Source organism: Schistocerca serialis, chromosome 1 (genome assembly GCF_023864345.2).
Source record: "Schistocerca serialis cubense isolate TAMUIC-IGC-003099 chromosome 1, iqSchSeri2.2, whole genome shotgun sequence".
NCBI classification, from domain to species: domain Eukaryota; kingdom Metazoa; phylum Arthropoda; class Insecta; order Orthoptera; family Acrididae; genus Schistocerca; species Schistocerca serialis.
In genome coordinates, this window is record NC_064638.1 from 1,158,508,496 (window position 1) to 1,158,529,833 (window position 21,338).

The following is a 21,338-nucleotide window of genomic DNA, read 5'->3' on the forward strand; positions in this document are numbered from 1 at the left end:
AATGGCAGTTCTCCTTAAATGTCGATAACCGTTTAGTACCTGATAACAAGATTAGTGGTGAAAATCTTGATACGTCACATCGTTCAAGTATTTAGGGGTAATACTAAGAGAAGACCAGTTGCGGATACAGAAAAACCTCAAGGAGGGGACGCTAAAGATATCTTGAGCTACTTTTACTTTTACGGTAATAAAAAATAATCAAGTCACATGCAAAATTAAAGAAAGTTTTATTTGAACTGACTATACAAAAGAAAAGTTTGGAGTAGGTATTAAAATCCATGGAGAAGAAATAAACACTTTGAGGTTCGCCGATGACATTGTAATTCTGTCAGAGACAGCAAAGGACTTGGAAGAGCAGTTGAACGGAATGGACAGTGTCTTGAAAGGAGGGTATAAGATGAATATCAACAAAAGCAAAACAAGGATAATGGAATGTAGTCGAATTAAGTCGGGTGATGCTGAGGGAATTAGATTAGGATATGAGACACTTAAAGTAGTAAAGGAAATTTGCTGTTTGGGGAGCAAAGTAGAGAGGATATAAAACGTAGAATGGAAATGGCAAGGAAAGCGTTTCTGAAGAAGAGAAATTTGTTAGCATCGAGTATAGATTTAAGTGTCAGGAAGTTGTTTCTGAAAGTATTTGTATGTAGTGTAGCCATGTATGGAAGTGAAACATGGACGATAAATAGTTTGGACAAGAAGAGAATAGAAGCTTTCGAAATGTGGTGCTACGGAAGAATGCTGAAGATAAGATGGGTAGATCATATAACTAATGAGGAGGTATTGAATAGAATTGGGGAGAAGAGGAGTTTGTAGCACAACTTTACCAGAAAAAGGGATCGGTTGGTAGGACATGTTCTGAGGCATGAAGGGATCACGAATTTAGTACTGGAGGGCAGCGTGGAGGGTAAAAATCGTAGAGGGAGATCAAGAGATGAATACACTAAGCAGATTCAGAAGGATGTAGGCTGCAGTAGGTACTGGGAGATGAAGAAGGTTGCGCAGGATAGAGTAGCATGGAGAGCTGCATCAAACCAGTCTCAGGGCTGAAGACCACAACAACAACAACATACGCATATACAAGACAATGCCATCTTATGCTATAAAAAAGTTACAATTGTAGTTCTCTTCCTTAAATGATGAATTCTGTGCGCCTATTCTTCCTGGCAACTTGGTTGATTACATCGTCAATAGGACAATCAGGCAATTTATGTGTGTGGAAATTTTATTGTCGATTCCATTCCTTTTTAGTGCACCCGATAGAGAGCCTATATAGAAACAATGCGTTTTGAGAAATCTTTTCGAAAGTCACTATTACCGGAGATACACGCATCAGTAGTTTCCCATACCTAACTCGTAATTATTGTTACGTTACTAATATTGATACGAGTCTCGTACAATATTTTTACTGAGAAATTACTATGAATTACTATTATTAATACTTCGCAAACAACTGATCACTCTCACTCTTGACTAATCTTCACACTTGCACTTGCTACAACTAGGAGTTTTTACATTCTTCAGTCTTAATATTCCTGCCTCTGAATGTAAACTAGCTTCCTATTCGGCGAAAAGTCCGTTTTTATTACGCTACGCATCGAAGGTTCTCTGTACAAGGCAACAGTAGAATATTCGCGACTTTTCTCGACCAAATGCCAGAGTAACGTTTCGAGATCACTAGAATGACCCCGACTTCTCTCGTAGGTATGTGTCAGCTACCTATGTGCCAGACAGAAACGTTTAAAATGCGATGACGCGGATGCGCGTACTACATAGAAAAGTACAACTTCTCGATAACTTGTTTCAGTCGAGTCGACTGACGAAAGAAACGAACGAATTGGAAATTTGTGGTAAGGACTATGGGACCAAACTGCTAATATCATCAGCAATCAGCAGTCAGGACAACACACACACCCATGCGCGAGGGAGGACTCGAACCTCCGACGGGGGGGGGGGGGGGGGGTGGGGGGGGGGGGACGCACCCCTCATATCTATCCGGCACTGGGGAAGTCTCTAAAATGCCACGCTACAAGATCCAAATGTTTATAAGTGACACAACAACTTATTGTGCCCCAGAGAATTGATGGCTATCCACTTCGGATTTGTTGTGGGCAGATTACTTTGCTAAACCCAACAATCATAACTAATACGGCACTTACTAAAGCTATAGAACTGTCTCGCCAAGATCAGTCATGTGCTGCTACATTCGTCTAAACGAGAGATTGTGTGGAATCGTGGGAAATCACTTCAGAAAGTGTATGAGAATTTTATAATGAATAAAGAAACTCTATACACTAGATTCTGGGGGGGGGGGGGGGGGCGACTGCCCCCTCGCCGGCCGTGGTGGCCGAGCGGTTCTAGGCGCTACAGTCTGGAACCGCACGACCGCTACGATCGCAGGTTCGAATCCTGCCTCGGGCATGGATGTGTGTGATGTCCTTAGGTTAGTTAGGTTTAAGTAGTTCTAAGTTCTAGGGGACTGATGACCTTAGAAGTTGAGAACCATTGTGCTCAGAGCCATTTGAACCATTTGAACTGCCCCTCTTGGCCCATCCTTTCCGAACACCTACGCATTTCCAGTAATGTATCAAAATGTTGGGGCATCAGCGCATACAAAGTTATGATAATCTCTTTTTTCCTCCAACCACAATTCTCTCAACAACCTGATCTGTGACAGTCATTATACCACTTTTTCGTTCACGTTCTTTTTCTGTTTACGACTAGGTGCAGCAGGAGCGTCTTGATAATTCAAGATTCCAAACCAGAGTAAATATTGCACATTTTTATTGAGCTGTGTCTAGCGAGAACTTCTACATCTACATCTACATTTATACTCCGCAAGCTACCCAACCGTGTGTGGCGGAGGGCACTTTACATGCCACTGTCATCACCTCCCTTTCCTGTTCCAGTCGCGTACGGTTCGCGGGAAGAACGACTGCCGGAAAGTCTCCGTCCACGCTCGAATCTCTCTAATTTTACATTCGTGATCTCCTAGGGAGGTATAAGTAGGGGGAAGCAATATATTCGATACCTCATCCAGAAACGCACCCTCTCGAAACCTGGACAGCAAGCTACACCGCGAGGCAGAGCGCCTCTCTTGCAGAGTCTGCCACTTGAGTTTGTTAAACATCTCCGTAACGCTATCACGCTTACCAAATAACCCTGTTACGAAACGCGCCGCTCTTCTTTGGATATTCTCTATCTCCTCTGTCAACCCGACCTGGTACGGGTCCCACACTGATGAGCAATACTCAAGTATAGGTCGAACGAGTGTTTTGTGAGCCACCTCCGCCGGCCGCGGTGGTCTAGCGGTTCTGGCGCTGCAGTCCGGAACCGCGGGACTGCTACGGTCGTAGGTTCGAATCCTGCCTCGGGCATGGGTGTGTGTGCTGTCCTTAGGTTAGTTTGGTTTAAGTAGTTCTAAGTTATAGGGGACTTATGACCTCAGATGTTGAGTCCCTTAGTGCTCAGAGCCATTTGAACCATTTTTTGAGCCACCTCCTTTGTTGATGGACTACATTTTCTAAGGACTCTCCCAATGAATCTCAACCTGGCACCCGCCTTACCAACAATTAATTTTATATGATCATTCCACTTCAAATCGTTCCGCACGCTTACTCCCAGATATTTTACAGAAGTAACTGCTACCAGTGCTTGTTCCGCTATCATATAATCATACAATAAAGGATCCTTCTTTCTATGTATTCGCAATACGTTTCATTTGTCTATGTTAAGGGTCAGTTGCCAATCTCTGCACCAAGTGCCTATCCGCTGCAGATCTTCCTGAATTTCGCAGCAGTTTTCTAATGCTGCGACTTCTCTGTATACTACAGTATCATCCGCGAAAAGCCGCACGGAACTTCTGACACTGTCTACTAGGTCATTTATATATATTGTGAATGTCCCAAACACTCCCCTGTGGCACGCCAGGGGTTACTTTGACGTCTGTAGACGTCTCTCCATTGAGAACAACGTGCTTTGTTCTGTTTGCTAAAAACTCTTCAATCCAGCCACACAGCTGGTCTGATATTCTTTAGGCACTAACTTTGTTTATCAGGCGACAGTGCGGAACTGTATCGAACGCCTTCCGGAAGTCAAGGAAAATGGCGTCTACCTGGGAGCCAGTATTTAATATTTTCTGGGTCTCATGAACAAATAAAGCGAGTTGGGTCTCACACGATCGCTGTTTCCGGAATCCATGTTGATTCCTACAGAGTAGACTCTGAGTTTCCAGAAATGACATGATACGCAAGCAATAAACATGTTCTAAAATTCTACAACAGATCGATGTCGCAGATATAGGCTTATAGTTTTGCTCATCTGCCCGACGACCCTTCTTGGAGACTGGGACTACCTGTGCTCTTTTCCAATCATTTGGAATCTTCTGTTCCTCTAGAGACTTGCGGTACACGGCTGTTCGAAGGAGGGCAAGTTCTTTCGCGTACTCTGTGTAGAATCGAATTGGTATCCCGTCAGGTCCAGTGGACTTTCCTCTGTTGAGTGATTTCAGTTGCTTTTCCATTCCTTGGACACTTGTTTCGATGTCAGCCATTTTTTAGTTCGTGCGAGGATTTAGAGAAGGAACTGCAGTGCGGTGTTCCTCTGTGAAACAGCTTTGGAAAAAGGTGTTTAGTATTTCAGCTCTACGCGTGTCATCCTCTGTTTCAATGCCATTATCATCCCAGAGTGTCTGGATATGCTGTTTCGATCCACTTACTGATTTAACACAACAATACTGCTCAACAATACCGGCTGCCTGGGCTACGCCATGCCCACACCCGCCGCGCGGCGGTGCGCAAAACCAACGAAAGAGGTCGGCGCCCGGTATGGACGACAAACCGCGCCAGCAGCTCTGCGCAACAACGAAGTTCCGCGCTGTGTCGGTACATCCAAGGAAATGGTTCGTTCGCTTGCGCTTTGTTTAGGCTGTGTTTCTCGTTTCCCATTTTATTGAGGCGTGCGTGCGCACGAATGCCGGACATTTGCCACGCCGGACATCACACTTGCCCCTTCGCCAGGCAGCTATCCCTCAGGTAAGTGACGCCTTTCCTCGTACTTCGTTTGTCCGCTTTCAAACCGCCGTCTCCACATCTTACTCGATACAACCAGTACGTAAGGGACCTTCTTCTTCGACATCTTGGCCAAATACAGAGCTTCTTTTCCGAAATCGAAATATTTATAACTTTTGGGAAACGAAAGCAATGCCGACGATTATGTCAGTATGTAATTAGTTCTGCCAAGTATAAATATATATATCCCTCTGTGTGTACGGTAGTTTCCTTTCACGCGATAGAAACAGTCCATCGCCATGGGAACAACAAGCAAGGAACGATGTAAAGAGAATGCGAATGTACCCTAATCATTTATTTTTCAAAATGGCTGTGAGCACTATGGGACTTAACATCTGTGGTCATCAGTCCCCTAGAACTTAGAACTACTTAAACCTAACTAACCTAAGGACATCACACATATCCATGCCCGAGGCAGAATTCGAACCTGCGACCGTAGCAGTCGCGCGGTTCCGGACTGAGCGCCTAGAACCGCTAGACCACCGCGGCCGGTAATCATTTATTTTTGATCACTGCATTTGTGCCTACTTTAAGTACTACAATTGCATGCCCAAAAGACAAAAGGAACGAAGAAATGGGAATGTGAATGTTTGAAATGAAGAACGACATACTCAATATTAGTTTACTCTCTAAAATGCGATATCCCTTCCGGCGAAATATTTGCTAATAAAGTGTAGCGGGACAATGTTCAAAACATGACTGAAAATACGTTCACTAAATAGAGATAAGAACATCTATGACTGACATGTCATCTAAAGTCGACATACAATTTTAAAATGTTAGAAATAAGGAAATGAAGTAATACAGAATGCTTTGCTTGTAACATACGTTGTTGTTCTAGATTGTTTAGCTGTGGTTATTTTCAGGGTCACAGAGAAAGCGTCCTTGGTTTGGGAGGGAAAAGCCGTAATTGTAATGATGTGCACTACAACAGAAACAAGAAGCACAAGTTAATGAAAAATAAAGAAATGTGTGTTCCAGCTCACAAGCGACATTGAAGCAGATAGTTCCTGTGCCTTAGTAAGGTCTGAGGTTATATTCGACAACCGGAATAAATTAATAACTGGCTCCTTTTACCGACCCCCAGTCTCAGATCAAACAGTTGCTGAACAGTTCAAAGAAAACTTGGGTCTCATCACAAATAGGTACCCTATTCATACAATTATAGTTGGCAGTAACTTCAATCTACCTTCCGTATGTTGATAAAAATACATTTTCAGACCCTACTGTAGATAGAAAATCACTTCCGTAATTGTTCTAAATGCTTTTTAAAATTATTTTGAACAATTAGTTCACGAGGCCATTCAAATTGTAAATGGTTACGAAAACACACTTGACCTCTTAGCCACAAATAATCCCGAGCATCACGACGGATACACGGATTAGTGAACACACAGTCGTAGTGAAGCTCAATTCCGTAACAAAAAAATTCAACAAAACAAAACGCGAAATATATCTATTTATAAAAGCAACTAAAATTTCGGTTGATGTCTTTCTAAGAGACAGTCTCCAATCCTTCCAAACTATATAAGTGAAGACCATATGTAGCTTAAGTTGAAAGAAATAGTATCAACAGCACTCGAGAGATTCATACCATATAATTTAATAAGAGACGGAACTGATCCCCCATGGTATACAAAACACGACAGAAAGCTGCTGCAGGGGCACCGAAAAATGCAAGTATAATTTAGACGAACGCAAAATCTCCAAGATGTGCGAAGTTTTACTGAGGCTCGAAATTTCGTTCAAATGGCTCTGAGCACTATGGGACTTGACATCTATGGTCATCAGTCCCCTAGAACTTAGAACTACTTAAACCTAAATAACCTAAGGACAGCACACAACACCCAGTCATCACCGAAATTTGGCGCGGATTTCAATGCGAGATGCATTTAATAGTTTCCACAACGAAACTCTCTCTAGAAATGTGGCACAAAATCCAAAGAGATTGCGGTTCTATGTTAAGTAAACCAGCGAAAAGGCTCAGTAAGCGATGAGGAGGAGGAGGAGGGGGAGACTAGGGACCCAACCCTTCGGAGCAGGTAAAATCGTGGCAAATGTCCGGCGTGGCAAATGTCCGCACACCCGTGCGCACACTGGAACCTACGAACATTCAACTACATTCTGCGTATTTCTATAGTCGTCTACGCTGTTCTCGAGCCTTTGTGGCGACCCCGCGCGTTAGACGGCGGTACGCCCTAGCTCCGTTGTTTACAGTAAAATTGCGCTGCGAGGCATAACGGATGCCGCAGTGATAGCGACAGGGGAGAATAAGACGAACAACTCATCAACCCATACAGTGATCGTTCTGATCGTAGAGCGAAATTTTTGGCGACGACTCCTGTAACGTTAGCTGCACTGTCCGTCATGTTTTCCCCAAAGTGTGGAAGATTCATACTCGTTTACATATGAGGCAAGATGCGAGTGGAGAATTCTAACTAAATGTATCGAAGAATTCGTCGTTTAAGTATGGGTGGTTGGGGGTCTGTGAACTGCGCTAACCATTGCAGAAATGATTTTCACATAAAACTTTTATCCATTATGGATGAGGAACAGTGCGACTGAAATGAATGGAATTACTGCAACCAGTCGCCTTTTGTTTTGTTCTTCAGTTATTTTTTATTGTTCCATTACCGGTTTCGAGCCGCCCAGCGATTCATCATCAGATGGTTGTTGTTGTCTTCAGTCCTAAGACTGGTTTGATGCAGCTCTCCATGCTACTCTATTCTGTGCTAGCTTCTTCATCTCCCAGTACGTACTGCAGTCTACATACTTCTGAATATGTTTAGTGTATTCATCTCTTGGTCTCCCTCTACGATTTTTACCCTCCACGCTGTCCTCCAGTACTAAATTGGTGATCCCTTGATGCCTCAGAACATATCCTACCAAACGATCCCTTCTTCTAGTCAAGTTGTGCCACAAACTCCTCCACAATCCTGTTCAGTACCTCCTCATTAGTTATGTGATGTACCCATCTAATCTTCAGTATTCTTCTGTAGCACCACATTTCGAAAGCTTCTATTCTCTTCTTGTCCTGGCTGCACTCCATGCAAATACTTTCAGAAACGACTTCCTGACGCTTAAATCTATACTCGATGTTAACAAGTTTTTCTTCTTCAGAAACGCTTTCCTTGCCATTGCCAGTCTACATTTTATATCCTCTCTACTTCGACCATCATCATTTATTTTGCTCCCCAAATAGCAAAACTCATTTACTACTTTAAGTGTCTCATTTCCTAATCTTATTCCCTCAGCATCATCCGACTTAATTCGACTACATTCCATTATCCTCGTTTTGCTTTTGTTGATGTTCATCTTATAGCCTCGTTTCAAGACACTGTCCATTCCGTTCAACTGCTCTTCCAAGTCCTTTGTTGTCTCTGACAGAATTACAATGTCATCGGCGAACCCCTAAGTTTTTATTTCTTCTCCATGGATTTTAATTCCCACTCCGAATTTTTCTTTTGTTTCCTTTACTGCTTGCTCAAAATACAAATTGAATAACATGGGGGAGAGGCCACAACCCTGTCTCACTCCCTTCCCAACCACTGCTTCCCTTTCGTGTCCCTCGACTCTTATACCTGCCATCTGGTTTCTGTACAAATTGTAAATAGCCTTTCGCTCCGTGTATTTTACCCCTGCCACTTTCAGAATTTGAAAGAGAGTATTCCAGTCAACATTGTCAAAAGCGTTCTCTAAGTATACCAATGCTAGAAACGTAGGTTTGCCTTTTCTTAATCTACCTTCTAAAATAAGTCGTAGGGTCAGTATTGCCTCACGTGTTCCCATATCTCTACGGAATCCAAACTGATCTTCCCCGTGGTTGGCTTCTACCAGTTTTTCCATTCGTCTGTAAAGAATTCGCGTTAGTATTTTGCAGCCGTGACTTATTAAACTGATAGTTCGGTAATTTTCACATCTGTCAACGCCTGCTTTCTTTGGGATTGGAATTATTATATTCTTCTTGAAGTCTGAGGGTATTTCGCCCGTCTCATACATTTTGCTCACCAGATGGTAGAGTTTTGTCAGGACTGGCTCTCCCAAGGCTGTCAGTAGTTCTAATGGAATGTTGTCTACTCCCGGGACATCGTTTCGACTTAGGTCTTTAAGTGCTCTATCAAACTCTTCACGCAGTATCATACCTCCCATTTCATCTTCATCTACATCCTCTTCCATTACTATAGCATTGCCCTCAAGTACATCGCCCTTGTATAGACCTTCTATGGACTCCTTCCACCTTTCTGCTTTCCCTTCTACATTTATTAATTGTCTGCAGCACCGTGGGGTCGTGTAGCGTATTTAATATCCGTCGGTTGGGTGTTCGCGTACACTGTATTCTGGAAAACATAATGAGTGACGTCAGTTGTACTGCACTCTACACATTTGTTTAGTGTAGTGCAATGCTACCAACGACACAGGATAGAATAGCGCGGAGAGCTTCGAACTGAAGGCAACAGCAATACCACTTTGGCGCTAAAGATAACAAATTAGCAATGCCGTTGCACAATAATTTATTGGAACATAGTTTTGCAATACGATGAAGTCCAGTACAGAACCTAGAAAAATAGAGATGGCCAGTCCTTTTTTTTTCCTGTAACAGGAAAGAAAGAACTAACAAAATCTGAGTAGTGACACAAAACCAGCGAAATGCCCTTGGGTTTATCTCTTCAAAGCTTTAAGCCCAGTTCATTCCAGACGTCGAATGCAAATTGCTGAGATGCCAAGAAGAGGCAGACACAAAATGCACGGTACTTTAGAACGGAATCTGTCTGTAATTGTGATGTAGTGACATTCGAAAGCTGCATGGCGCTTCCGAGCGAACCGTACGTCGCGCCATCGTGAAGTGAATGTTGGAGTTCGAATCGTCAGCCATGTTTTCTCTGAGGATTCGGCAATGTTTACTTTGCGGGTGGTTAACCTACTCAAGCAACTTTTTCCAGAATTTCTTATAAAATATTTGACTTTGCATGTATGAAGTGTACCGGACAGCAATTAATGTGCATAGAGATGTTTAGTATGCCCTTTTCATATAACAGAAAAATTAAAATCTAATATTACACGGATATAGAAGTGTGGGCCCAGAACTTTGATGGTAATTTGTGAACATTAAATTTAATTACGTAAGAACTCGTTATGGGGGTGTCTTCAAAGACAGGTCCTGTGCAGTAACAACCTGTGCTTGTTATTAGTTTTTGCCCGTATAGGTTGGGGTAAAATACAGGGAGCGAAAGGCTATTTACAATTTGTACAGAAACCAGATGACAGTTATAAGAGTCGAGGAGCATGAAAGGGAAGCAGTGGTTGGGAAGGGAGTGAGACAGGGTTGTAGCCTCTCCCCGATGCCATTCAATCTGTATATTGAGCAGACAGTAAAGGAAACAAAAGAAAAATTCGGAGTAGGAATTAAAATCCATGGAGAAGAAATAAAAACTTTGGGGTTCGCCGATGACATTGTAATTCTGTCAGAGACAGCAAAGGACTTGGAAGAGCAATTGAATGGAATGGACAGTGTCTTGAAAGGAGGATATAAGATGAACATCAACAAAAGCAAAACGAGGATAATGGAATGTAGTCGAATTAAATCGGGTGATGCTGAGGGAATTAGATTAGGAAATGAGACACTTAAAGTAGTATATGAGTTTTGCTATTTCGGGAGTAAAATAACTGATGATGGTCGAAGTAGAGAGGATATAAAATGTAGACTGGCAATGGCAAGGAAAGCGTTTCTGAAGAAGAGAAACTTGTTAACATCGAGTATAGATTTAAATGTCAGGAAGTCATTTCTGAAAGTATTTGTATGGAGTGTAGCCATGTATGGAAGTGAAACATGGACAGTAAATAGTTTGTACAAGAAGAGAATAGAAGCTTTCGAAATGTGGTGCTACAGAAGAATGCTGAAGATTAGATGGGTAGATCACATAACTAATGAGGAGGTATTGAAGAGAATTGGGGAGGAGTTGGTCGCACAACTTGACTAGAAGAAGGGATCGGTTGGTAGGACATGTTCTGAGGCATCGAGGGATCACCAATTTAGTATTGGAGGGCAGCGTGGAGGGTAAAAATCGTAGAGGGAGACCAAGGCATGAATACACTAAGCAGATTCGGAAGGATGTAGGCTGCAGTACGTGCTGGGAGATGAAGCAGCTTGCACAGGATAGGGCAGCATGGAGAGCTGCATCAAACCAGTCTCAGGACTGAAGACCACAACAACAACAACAGGTTGGTTTGATTTGGTTGGTTATGGGGGAGGGAGCAAACAGCGAGAATATTTATTGTGATGTATTTATCTGTCGTTATCATGAACAAACGTACACAAACTGGATAATACATAACATTGTTTCTCATGTGGGTACTGTAGGAGGAGTGATAATTAAGATATTTTTACAGCGGATTGGTCGTTGTCATACCTGCAACACGTAACACAATCTTCAAAGAATAAAATTTTGAACACAACTCAACAAGCAGCCAATTTTGCGTCTCATTTTTCTGTTTATGATAATAACATTTAATAACAGCGTGAATTCCAGACACATAAATTTTACAGTTTATTTGGGAGGGGTAGGGGTGGGGAGGTAGTCAGACTTACATGCTGGGCAAGAACTAATTTAATCTAATGAACAAAAAATAACAAAATATTAGTTTTGGGTAGTAGGACGTTATGAACATACTTGTAAGCCTTAGTTCATGCATGGCACAGTTCAACGGGCTTCACATTGCCACGTTTCTTCATATACTTACTTATGGTCAAAAAATAAACACCACTTTTGCAAGCGTCTCTACACGGGCAGAACCGAGCGAGGTGGCGCAGTGGGATCGCATTCGGGAGGACGACGGTTCAAAACCGCGTGCGGCCATCCTGATTTAGGTTTTCCGCGATTTCCCCAGATCACTTCAAAAAAATGCCGGGATGTTTCCTTTGAAAGGGCAGGGCCGATTTCCCTCCACATCCTTACCTAATCCGATGTGACCGATGACCTTGCTGTTTGGCCCCTTCCCCCAAACCAACCAAATCTAACCAACCTATACGGGCAAAAACTAATAATAGGCACAGGTTGTTACTGCACAGAATCCGTCTTAGAAGACACCCCCGTACCGAGTTCTTAACTAATTTCTCGTGCGTGACCAGGGATGGGGGTGGCGTGACAGTGACCGAACTTCTGCATAAATGAGATCTCGAGAGTTTTACGTATATCAAAGTAGAATGGCAATGGCAGGTAGCGATGTCTAGCGACATCAGCAGTTTTCTGTTTCGTTCAACTATTCTTCTGTAGTTATTTATGGTTCTAAACATCATGGGACTTAACATCTGAGGTCATCAGTCCCCTAAACTTAGAACTACTTAAACCTAACTAACCTAAGGACATCACACACATCCACGCCCGAGGCAGGATTCGAATCTGCGACCGTAGCAGTCGCGTGGTTCCGGACTGAAGCGCCTAGAACCGCTCGGCCACAGCGGCCGGCTTAGTTATTTAATCTTGTCAACAATCTGTTTCCTGCAACTTGCAGCTAACTCTTCAGAACTTCACTCGAGATTTCTGAAGGTTTTGTAGCGATGCTACTAAGCCACTTTTTTTTCCAAATCTCCGTTTAATACCTGCAACTAAGAAACAATTTTGTTTCGTTGCATCGGTACTCTTTTCCTCAAATGTATTTATTATCGTTCTCCATCACTTGTTCTGTACGTCAGTGCTATTAAGTTACGTCCCATTAAAATAATGTTCTTCTATATTCGTTTCAGCATTTTTTCTGTCCTGTAAAATTTTTAATGCCAACGTTTTAGGCTTCATCTAACTTAAAAATTCAAACTAGTTAATTGTGTTAAGAGTAACATGAAATAGAAATAAATGGCTATAAGACCCACATTTACATCGTGAAAAATTAGCGATACATAACAGACTTCACATATGAACTGATACAAATTTTTCACTATAAACAATTGGACATTTTTATTGTTTGCTCCTAATTCACAATTTCATTTGTTGGTTCCGCTTGAATCACTGGCCTCGTAGACGGTATGTCTTTCATTCTGATACTTATAAGTTATTATGTTAACCCACAAACGGAGTTGTGATTCCTTTGTATCATAAGTGGTGTTGTGGGATCGAAAAGGATACTGCTTTTGTTTTTGCCATGAACAATAATTTATTTTGTTTTCATCATAAACATTTATTCATTAATTTCATATTTGCCTATATTATAATACAAAGCGTCAGTTTAACAAAAAAACTCAAAATAAATCACAAAAGGAAAACAAGTTTATGTAACTGTGCCTAACAGCGAAGTGAAATGAACCATAAAAATTCTAACTAGTTTACGTTTTAGGAGTAACGTGAAACAGTAATACATGGCTGTAAGACGAACATACACGGTGTGAAAAATTAGTAGTATACAGGGTGGTCCATTGATCGTGCGTGACCGGGACAAATATCTCACGAAATAAGCGTCAAACGAAAAAACTACAAAGAACGAAACTTGTATAGCTTGAAGGAGGAAACCAGATGGCGCCATGGTTGGCCCGCTAGATGGCGCTGCCACAGGTCAAACGGATATCAACTGCGTTTTTTAAAATAGGAACCCCCATTTTTATTGCATATTCGTGTAGTACGTAAAGAATTATGAATGTTTTAGTTGGACCACTTTTTTCGCTTTGTGATAGATGGCGCTGTAATAATCACAAACATATGGATCACAATTTTAGACGAACAGTTGGTAACAGGTAGGTTTTTTTAAATTAAAATACAGAATGTAGGTACGTTTGAACATTTTATTTCGGTTGTTACAATGTGATACATGTACCTTTGTGAACTTATCATTTCTGAGAACGCATGCTATTACCGCGTGATTACCTGTAAATACCACATTAATGTAATAAATGCTCAAAATGATGTCCGTCAACCTCAATGCATTTGGCAATACGTGTAATGACATTCCTCTCAACAGCGAGTAATGTTCGCACATGCATTGACAATGCGCTGACACATGTTGTCAGGCGTTGTCGGTGGATCACCTTGGTACGGTGCTTCGACGACCAATCCACCTGTCGTGAAACATGCTATTCAGTACCGCTTCAACCGCACGCCAGCTATGCACCGGACATCCATCATGCTGGAAGTACATGGCCAATCTGTCATGCAGTGAAACATCTTGTAGTAACATCAGTAGAACATTACGTAGGAAATCAGAATACATTACACCATTTAGATTGACATCGATAAAATGGGGGCCAATTATCTTTTCTCCCGTAATGCCGCACCATACATTAACCCGCCAAGTCGCTGATGTTCCACTTGTCGCAGCCATCGCGGATTTTCCGTTGCCCAGTAGTGCATATTATGCCGGTTTACGTTACCGCTGTTGCTGAATGGCGCTTCGTCGCTAAATAGAACGCGTGCAGAAAATCTGTCGTCCCGTAATTTCTCTTGTGGCCAGTGGCAGAACTGTACAGGCAGAACTGTACACGACGTTCAAAGTCGTCGCCATGCAGTTCCTGGTGCATAGAAATATGGTACGGGTGCAATCGATGTCGATGTGGCATTCTCAAAACCGACGTTTTTGAGATTCCCGTTTCTCGCGCAATTTGTCTGCTACTGATGTGCGGATTAGCCGCGACAGCAGCTAAAACACCTACTTGGGCATCATCATTTGTTGCAGGTCGTGGTTGACGTTTCACATGTGGCTGAACACTTCCTGTTTCCTTAAATAACGTAACTATCCGGCGAACGGTCCGGTCACTTGGATGATGTGGTCCAGGATACCGAGCAACATACACAACGCACGCACGTTGGGCATTTTGATCACAATAGCCATACATCAACACGATATAGACCTTTTCCGCAATTGATAAACGGTCCATTTTAACGCGGGTAATGTATCACGAAGCAAATACCGTCCGCACTAACGGAATGTTACGTGATACCACGTACTTATACGATGGTGACTATTACAGCGCCATCTATCACAAAGCGAAAAAAGTGGTCCAACTAAAACATTCATATTTCTTTTCATACTGCAGGAATATGTAATAAAAAATGGGGGTTCCTATTTAAGAAAACGCAGTTGATATCCGTTTGATCTATGGCAGCGCCATCTAGCGGGCCGACCATAGCGCCATCTGGCTTCCCCCTTCAAGCTAGACGAGTTTCATTCTTTGTAGTTTTTTCGTTTGATGCTTATTTCGTGAGATATTTGGCCCGGTCACTATCAATGGACCACCCTGTATAATGAACTTCACTTATGAACTGATATAAAATTTTTCACAAATGTTCAGTATTCAAGCTCTCCTCTCCACACTCCTTATACATCACTGATCCTCTTCTCTCTGTTCATTTCGCTCTTCGTTGTCTGAGTCACAGCTTTGCTCTGAAGCAGTTTCATGTTCACTACTGTAAGAAGGGTCATTTTCATCTTCGAGATCATATTTTCCATCGCTATCTTCATCTTCTTCTTACGTCTACCTCATAAAGTCCAGAAAATTTGCATCAAGCACTGACATGCATGACGGGTAGCGGTCTAGTAGTCGTCGGCAGTTCAGACGTACGGCGAATGATGGTACCCCTTTGGGAAATGTCAGCAAGGGACTGTAAAGGATACCAAGTGCACTCGGCGTGTGCAGGGCCTCATTCAACATGTTCAAGAGGCTATTGTGGCAGCCATTGAGGGAACAGAGCCAACGAATAGCAGATTGTGGCGGACGTTGCAACAAATGATGCCTGTCGTCTGGACTCCTGAGATCATTCTTAGGTCATTCTAGCGACTGTCAGAGAAGGTTGAGAAGGCGAGCCTTGCTAGTGGAGGTCCAACGAAGCTCACAATTTACAGCACTGTCCTCAGAACTGATCGTGGCACTTTCGTTCCGAGTCGAGTGGAAGGACTGAACCAGAGACTTCGAAGTTTCTGTGACACGCTAGGCTGCGACTTACTGGACTTGCGCCAGAGGAATTGTAGTTTCCTCCTAAACAGGTCAGGTGCACACTACACATCAGAGACTACTCAGATATCTGACTGTGTGTGGGGTACACACAAGGTTTTTCTTAGATTAGGTGACTCTCCATCCAATCTAGATAACGATAGCTGTAGGAAACACAGAAGCATCAGTGTAAGGTCGAAAGAAATGCCTCCCACAGGTGAGAGTATCACAATCGTAATGGTAAACTGCTGAAGCATTCGCAACAAAATGCCAGAGTTTGAAGCGCTCATGAAATGCAGTGAAGCTCACACAACACTAGGTACAGAAAGCTGTTAGAAACCTGAAACTGTCAGCAGTGAGATTTTTGGGAAAAAATTTAAGTGGATATCGAAAGGATAGGCAAATGGGAAATGGAGGTGGTGTATTTATCGCAGTAGACAAGAATCTCAAATCAACCGAAACAGCAATTGGAGCTGCGTGTGAGATTGTTTGGACAAGACACAGTATCAGGGGTGGGCATAAAATGATAACTGGGCGTTTCAATTGCCCACAAAAACTTCAGAGAAAATCTCAGTTCACTTGTACATAAGTTCCCCAATCATACTATAATCGTCGGTGGAGACTTTAATTATCCAACAGTTAATTGGGAAATTACAGTTTTGTTTGTGATGGGTGTGATAAGATATCCTGTGAAACTTTACTAAATGCCTTCTCTGAAAACAGTCTAGAAGAGATAGTTAGGAGCCACACTCATAATGAAAATATGTTGGATCTAATGGCAACAAATAGATCTGACGTCTTTGAGGATGTCCACACAGAAACTGCTCAAAAATGGTTCAAATGGCTCTAAGCACTATGGGACTTAACATCTGAGGTCATCAGTCCCCTAGAACTACTTAAACCTAACTAATCTAAAGACATCCCACACATCCATGCCCGAGGCAGGATTCGAACCTGCGACCATAGCAGCAGCGCGGTTCCGGACTGAAGCGCCTAGAACCGCTCGGCCACAACGGCCGGCCAGAAACTGCAATCAGTGACCATGACGCAGTTGTGGCAACAGTAATCACCAAAGTACAAAGGACAACTAAAACAAGCGGAAAGATATATATGTTCAGTAAAATAGATACAAAATCGGTAGTGTCATATCTCAGTGAGGAACCTGAAACTTTCAGCACAGGTCAAAAACATGTAGAGGAACTCTGGCTGAAGTTTAAAAGAATAGTTGACCACGCTCTAGATAGATATGTACCCAGTAGAACACTTCATAAAGGGAGGGAACCTCTTTGGTACATAGTCACTGTAAAGAAACTTCTAAAGAAACAGAGATTACATATTAGGTGTAAAACAAAGATAGAGAGACGTTGGATGCAACGCGTTTGGCTGTCAAGGGAATATTGCGTTATGCTTCAGTGACTACCGTGGCAGAATATTGTCAAGTGATCTTTCACAGAACCCAAAGAAATTCACGTCGTATATAAAGACTGTTAGTGGCACCAAAGTTAGTGTTCTATCTCTAGCGAATGAGACAGTAACTGAGATTGAGGGTAGCAAAGCAAAAGCTGAAATGCTTAACTCCGTTTTCACACGTTTCTTTACAAAGAAAACCCAGGCGAAGTGCCCCAATTTAATCCCCCTGCCGCTGAAAAGATGAATGAAGCAAATACTAGTGTCAGTGGTGTTGAGAAACAGATGAAATTGTTAAAATTGAATAAAGCTCCAGTGCCCGATGGAATCCCTGTCAGATTCTATACTGAATTTGAGGCTGAGTTAGCCCCTCTTCTGACTATAATCTATCGTATATCCCTCGAACAAAAACCCGTGCCCAGTTTTTGGAAAAAGGAAAAGGTCATACCCGTCTACAAGAAGGGTAGTAGAAGTGATCCACGAAACTACCTTCGAATATCCTTGACATCGATTTGTTGTAGAATCTTAGATTGTATTCTGAGCTCAAACATAATAAGGTATCTTGAATAGAATGACTTCGTCAGTGCCAACTAGCATGGATTTCGAAAACATCGATTAAGTGAAACCCAGTTCACACTTTTCTCACATGATGTATTGAAAGTTTTGGATCAAGGCGACCCTGTAGATGCAGTGTTTCTTGATTTCCGAAAAGCAGTTGACTCTATACTGCACCTGCTACGCTTATTGTCAAAAGTACGATCATATGGGGTATCAAGTGAAATCTGTGACTAGATTGAGGACTTTTTGGTAGGAAGGACACGACATGTTATGTTAGATGGAGAATCATCTTCAGATGTAGAAGTAGATTCGAGATTCGGGTGTGCCCCAGGGAAGTGTTTTGGGACCCACGTTGTATATTAATGACCATGCAGACAAGATAAATAGTAAAAGCACACTGTTTGAAGATGATGTAGTTATCTGTAATGAAGTACTATCTGAAGGAAGCTGCATAAATATTCAGTCAGATCTTAATAAGACTTCAGCGTAGTACAAAGAATGGCAACTAGCTCTAAATGTTCAGAAATGTAAAATTTTGCGTTTCACAAAACGAAAAAAACCTAGTATCCTATGACTGTAAAGTCAGTGAGTCACTGTTGCAATCGGCCAACTCATACAGATACCTGGATGTAACACGTCGTAGAGATATGAATTGGAACGATCACATAGGTTCAGTCGTGTGTAAAGCAGCCGATAGACTTTGGTTTATTGGTAGGATACTGAGGAAGTTCAATCAATCTACAAAAGTGACTGCTTACAAATCACCCGTGCGACCGGTTCTAGCATATTGCTCAAGTGTATGGGACCTATACCTAATAGGACTAACGGGGGATATTGAACGTATAGAGAGAAGGGCAGCACGAATGGTTACAGGTTTGTTTAATCCTTAAGAGTAAGTCACAGAGATACTGAAGGAAGTGAACTGTCCCGAGAAAGTCTATTAACAAAGTGTCAAGAACCGGCTTTAAGTGATTACTCTAGGGATATACACTCCTGGAAATTGAAATAAGAACACCGTGAATTCATTGTCCCAGGAAGGGGAAACTTTATTGACACATTCCTGGGGTCAGATACATCACATGATCACACTGACACACCACAGGCACATAGACACAGGCAACAGAGCATGCACAATGTCGGCACTAGTACAGTGTATATCCACCTTTCGCAGCAATGCAGGCTGCTATTCTCCCATGGAGACGATCGTAGAGATGCTGGATGTAGTCCTGTGGAACGGCTTGCCATGCCATTTCCACCTGGCGCCTCAGTTGGACCAGCGTTCGTGCTGGACGTGCAGACCGCGTGAGACGACGCTTCATCCAGTCCCAAACATGCTCAATGGGGGACAGATCCGGAGATCTTGCTGGCCAGGGTAGTTGACTTACACCTTCTAGAGCACGTTGGGTGGCACGGGATACATGCGGACGTGCATTGTCCTGTTGGAACAGCAAGTTCCCTTGCCGGTCTAGGAATGGTAGAACGATGGGTTCGATGACGGTTTGGATGTACCGTGCACTATTCAGTGTCCCCTCGACGATCACCAGTGGTGTACGGCCAGTGTAGGAGATCGCTCCCCACACCATGATGCCCGGTGTTGGCCCTGTGTGCCTCGGTCGTATGCAGTTCTGATTGTGGCGCTCACCTGCACGGCGCCAAACACGCATACGACCATCATTGGCACCAAGGCAGAAGCGACTCTCATCGCTGAAGACGACACGTCTCAATTCGTCCCTCCATTCACGCCTGTCGCGACACCACTGGAGGCGGGCTGCACGATGTTGGGGCGTGAGCGGAAGACGGCCTAACGGTGTGCGGGACCGTAGCCCAGCTTCATGGAGACGGTTGCGAATGGTCCTCGCCGATACCCCAGGAGCAACAGTGTCCCTAATTTGCTGGGAAGTGGCGGTGCGGTCCCCTACGGCACTGCGTAGGATCCTACGGTCTTGGCGTGCATCCGTGCGTCGCTGCGGTCCGGTCCCAGGTCGACGGGCACGTGCACCTTCCACCGACCACTGGCGACAACATCGATGTACTGTGGAGACCTCACGCCCCACGTGTTGAGCAATTCGGCGGTACGTCCACCCGGCCTCCCGCATGCCCACTATACGCCCTCGCTCAAAGTCCGTCAACTGCACATACGGTTCACGTCCACGCTGTCGCGGCATGCTACCAGTGTTAAAGACTGCGATGGAGCTCCGTATGCCACGGCAAACTGGCTGACACTGACGGCGGCGGTGCACAAATGCTGCGCAGCTAGCGCCATTCGACGGCCAACACCGCGGTTCCTGGTGTGTCCGCTGTGCCGTGCGTGTGATCATTGCTTGTACAGCCCTCTCGCAGTGTCCGGAGCAAGTATGGTGGGTCTGACACACCGGTGTCAATGTGTTCTTTTTTCCATTTCCAGGAGTGTAGTACAACCCTCTAGGAATCGCTCACATAGGGAACGCGATGATAAGATTAAAATAATTACTGCACGCACAGAGGCAAACAACCATCCTTCTGCAACTTGCACGAAAATGCTGTGAGGCGACGCGTGCATTTGTTTGCACTTATAATAACAGTTCTTACGTCTTGACCAAACTTTTATTCCCAGAATGAAGCTATGGAGGAGAGCTTCTGCGAAGTTTGGAAGGAGACGAGGTACTGGCGGATTTAAAGCTGTGAGGACGGGTCGTGAGTCGTGTTTGGGTAGCTCAGCTCGTGGAGCACTTGACCGCGAAAGGCAAAGGTCCCGAGTTCGAGTTTCGGTCCGGCACACAGTTTTAATCTGCCAGGAAATTTCACACTTTTATTTTTCCAACACACTTGGCTTCCAAAATTTTCACTTGGTAGCAGTTTCCACTTGTCCCGTGATTGAGAATGTTGACGTGATACAGTGTATCTATTAGGTCTACAACTTCGCTTCCGCCGTTTTGCAATAGACGGCAGTAGCGGCAAGTGGGGTTCGGGTGGTTGGTCATAGGCGTAATACAAGAAGCTTAGGCAACTGTACCGAGCGAGGTGGCGCAGTGGTTAGCACACTGGACTCGCATTCGGGAGGACGACGGTTCAATCCCGTCTCCGGCCATCCTGATTTAGGTTTTCCGTGATTTCCCTAAATCGCTTCAGGCAAATGCCGGGATGGTTCCTTTGAAAGGGCACGGCCGATTTCCTTCCCCATCCTTCCCTCACCCGAGCTTGCGCTCCGTCTCTAATGACCTCGTTGTCGACGGGACGTTAAACACTAATCTCCTACTCCTCCTTAGGCAACTGTAAACATAATGCCATAAAAATGTTAGTCGATTTGAGATTGCATCATAAGGTTATTCTCGATTAAGTACATCATGTACCCATTTCTCGCCATTTGCGGGAAGTTTTAATTTTATGCTTTAACGTGAAGAAATCTGCGGCTGTTG